The sequence below is a fragment of the Suricata suricatta genome, chromosome 5 (assembly GCF_006229205.1).
Source record: "Suricata suricatta isolate VVHF042 chromosome 5, meerkat_22Aug2017_6uvM2_HiC, whole genome shotgun sequence".
In the NCBI taxonomy this organism is placed as follows: domain Eukaryota; kingdom Metazoa; phylum Chordata; class Mammalia; order Carnivora; family Herpestidae; genus Suricata; species Suricata suricatta.
Window position 1 is genome coordinate 49282490 of NC_043704.1, and position 4229 is coordinate 49286718.

The window sequence follows — 4229 nt, forward strand, 5'->3', positions numbered from 1 at the left end:
GGTGGTGGTGATGGTGGAGGGCACTTGAGGGGAAGAGCACTGGGTGTTGTATGGAAAACAATTTGACAATAAAATATTATGGAAAAAAAAGAAAAGTTAAAAAAATAAATAAAAGGAGTGAGTTGTGTACAGGGGGGTTAAATGGTTTATAGACAAGAAAAAAAATTCGCTAGAACCAACTTATTCATTATCATCATCATCATCTTCATCTTCATCTTCCTCTTCTTCCTCATCTTCTTCATCTTCCTCCTCCTCCTCTTCCTTCTTTTTCTTGCTTTTCTCAGCCTTGACAATGCCCTTTTAGCCACATCAGGCCTTTCTTTAGGTTGGCATGCAGCAATATCCTTTTCATATTTTTCCTTCAGCTTCGCCGCTTTCTTTTCATAAGGCTGTTTGTCATCAGTAGAAGTGTTATTCCACATCTCTTCCAACATCACCAATGGATAGGCCGGGGTGTTCTCCTGTGATTTTTGGGTCATACTCAGAACGAAACAAGAAAAAGCCGAAGGAGGCCTGTTGGGTGCCTTGGGATCCTTGAACTGCTTTTTTGTTTCCCCTTTAGGGGGGGATATAAGTTTTCATTTCTCTTTCATAACAGGCCTTGCCTGCCTTTGCCTGGTCTTTGAACTTTCCTTTCTCTTTAGCTGACATGGTCTTCCACTGCTCTGAGCACTTCTTAGAAAACTCTGAGAAGTTCACTGAAGAATCCGGGTGCTTCTTCTTGTGCTCTCTCTGTAAGTTTGCACAAAGAATGCCTAGGATGACATCTTGCCTCTCGACTTCTTAGGATCTCCTTTGCCCATGATTAATTATTTTCCTCAGCGACGCATAGAGTCGCTCAGTGTCTGTCTGGCTCTCATTTGCCCAGGCGCTGTCTCTATGGAACCTACTGTACTGCAATCGCAAATTATTAGTCTTGAGAGCTCTTCCACTTCCTTCAAAGTCAATTCTTTTAGCCCCAGAGCATCTTCTGAAGTTTGTCTCTGACAGAGCTGATCTCCATGAGCTCTTCTCTTAAATTGCAGGAATTTTACTTAGCTTCTTTCAGCATTGTCCTCTTCATAATCTAAAACTTTTTGTTTAGGGGAGTGATTCTCCCAGATCAGATATCTTAGTCCTTAACCGACCTTTTTTCTTTAGTGGGGATGTGGTAGGGAGAACAAAAGGACACAAGAGGAGTGATTAAGAGAATATTGGAACTTTATACAAGAAGACCCAGTAGGGTTTGTAAGAATGTTTGAGATGGGGACAAGAAAGGAATAGAGGATTTATCGAAGAAAATCCACCCTCTTCTTTTCTGTAGCCTTGTAGTAGTTTTCACTCTTTTGAGACTTCTTGAACTTGTTTTGTGTCTTTGGATCATAGTTTATAAGTTAATGTTTCTTTTTTCTGCTTCAGGGGAAATCTGTCAATGGATCTCTTTCAGTAAATGAAGAAAAATAGGTTTTGAGAAATATTTCAGTAAAAATTCTGAGCCAATATGAAGCGACAGTGAAACAGGACAAAGTTGCCCTTTATCAATATGAATAGCATCATTATTCATTGGGTTATCCATGAGTCTTTTTAACATTTTTCTCCTGAGAAGTAATTCAGTGTGAAATGAAGGAACTACGCAATCAATGAAGACACAAAGATTACATAATACTTCTTGGATACAAAGATAACATTTTAATGTGAGATCCAAAGGAAAATTAAAAAAAAAAACACTGTCCAAACATGGAAAAAGCACATTTCAGTAAAAGAAAGACAGAGAGCAAAAAAGAAAGGCAGACAGAATGTGACCTTACAGTCATCACATGTATTTTCTAGACACCATACATCATACCTAGAATGGATTATGTTCCAAATGTTCATTTGTGTTCTTTTGCTTAGGTGTTGGAACACTGTTGATTAGGATAGTAGTGACCTTAAGCATCAGTAATAACCAGTTCCTCCATGGAAACAGTCCTGGGAAATATTGTGCACCCTTATCACACAGCCCTGCTATTACACCAGAGTTGGCACATCCTTAGTCTTCAACTTAATAAAGATATTAAAATACACATTAATGAGAATGACATAGCTTAGAACCGTGGTTCTCAGCCAAGGGTAGATTCATCTTTGGGGGACATTTGTCATTGCCTGAAAACATTAAAATTTTTTTTTAAATGTTTATGCATTTTTTGAGAGAGAAAGAGCCAGAGTGAGATAGAGCACAACTTGTGTTGGGGAGGGGCAGAGAGAGAGGGAGATATAGAATCCAAAGCAGGCTCCAGACTCCAAGCTGTCAGCACAGAGCCCGACACAGGGCTCAAATCCACAAATTGCGAGATCATGACCTGAGCTAAAGTCAGCTGCTTAACTGACTAAGCCACCCAGGTGCACCTCAATTCCGGAAAACATTTTGATCATCACAGCAGCAAGAGTGGGAGTATTACTGACAGTAAGTGGGAAAGGCCCAAGGATGTTGCTAAACCTCTTATGATGCTAAGAACAGAGCTCGTAAGAAAGAATTATCCATCCTGAAATGTCAGTAGTGCTGAGTTTGAGAGACTGTGGCATACAATATTACCTGGGCGTGTAAAATCATCCAGACTTAATGAAACAGAAACCATGAGAGAGCCCCAGCATCTGTGGTTTCAGAAGTCTTCCAGGTGATTCTTAGTGATTCTCAAGTCTGAGAACTATTGGTAGAGCGATAACCTTGAATGGACTATAATTTTTAAATATTGTTTGGGGAGCCTGGGTGGCTCAGTCAGTTAAGTGTCCAGCTTCGGCTCAGGTCATGATCTCATGGTTCGTGGGTTCGAGCCCTGTGTCAGGCTCTGTGCTGACAGCTAGCTCAGAGCCTGGAGCCTGCTTCCGATTCTGTGTCTCCCTCTCTCTCTGACCCTCCCCTGCTTGTGCGGTCTCTCTCTGTGTCTCAAAAATAAATAAAAAACAGGATAAAAGTCATTAAAATATTGTTTGCCAATTTCTTTGCTTTATTATATTCAGGGTTACCACATAATTATTTTTTAAATACTTCACAACTTAAAGGGCTCATCATTGAGAGTAGTTTCTCAGCTTTACTTTGCAGAGAGGAATGGTCCGGCTCATAACCTCAGGTAATAGAAATAAACTGAAAAAGGGCACCTGAGTGGCTCAGTCAGTTAAGCATTTGACTCTTGGTTTCAGCTCAGGTTCATGGGTTCAAGCCCCCTTTCGGGCTCTGTGCTGACAGTACGGAGCCTGCTTGGGATTCTTTTTCTCTCTCTCTGTCCCTTCCCCACTCACATTCTCTCCCCCTCCTCAAAAATAAATAAATAAAGTTTAAAAAAAAGAAAGAAACTGTAAAAATGGGAAATGAAGAGAATTTTTCTGATGACTCGATAGCCTGCTAAATGAAGCTATGCTTATTGCAAGGCGATATGCAGGTGTGATGAGAGCAATTTCCTAAAGTGATTAATTGAGATTTCTCAATAATGAAAAATGGCATGATAATAAGATTGACTAATCACAACATGTCAAGTCAACAGGCTGATGTGGTGGCCTAAATATAATCAGTATACAGGAAGAATAAAGGATCAACTCAAGGATTCACCTAGAGGATATTTCAGACTTTTATACTTGACAACAAGTATGTTTCAATGTCGACATTGGTAAGGCTTTGAGTGAAGATAAAGGAAAAGTTGGGAATCCCTTCTAAAAGTAAACAAATGTGCTAATTAAAGTGTGACCAACAGGTCAGTAGCACTGACTTCATTTGGGAGCTCTTAGCAGTGCAGAATCTCAGTCCCCAGTTGTGGACTCATTGAATCATAACCTGTAAGCCCCACCTTTTCGTTTTTTATAAGTTCACCAGGTGATTTCCAGGCACACTAGAGTTTGAGAAGCCCTGCAGTCAACTAACTCAAGAAAAATATTTGTAGGAAGTAGATCATTTCCTTGCAGATTTTGCTTTGGCACACAATAGGAATGTCTTTATGAGTTCCATTGTTAATAACACTTGAATACACAAGGAAACTATATTCAGTAAACTTCATTCTTTGACTTTCTTGGAAAGATGCATCCCAATTCTGAAAGACCAGAAAATTTCCCAATGAAGTTTCTACTGTTGCCAACTTTGGGTCATATTTTGTTGCCAGCATCCAGGCACACAAGAGAAGAAAGGTCACATCTGTGACATGATTTTTCTTCCTTTCTTTCATTCTTCCTCTCAGCCTCCCATCACCAAGGCACAGTTCATTCATTCATTCATTCAACAAACA

At 39.8% G+C, this 4229-nt stretch overlaps 1 pseudogene; it reads right to left on the reverse strand.

The window, feature by feature from the left end:
• Positions 1-180: 180 nt before the first annotated feature.
• LOC115291674 lies at positions 181-803 on the reverse strand (annotated as a pseudogene).
• Positions 804-4229: the final 3426 nt, after the last annotated feature.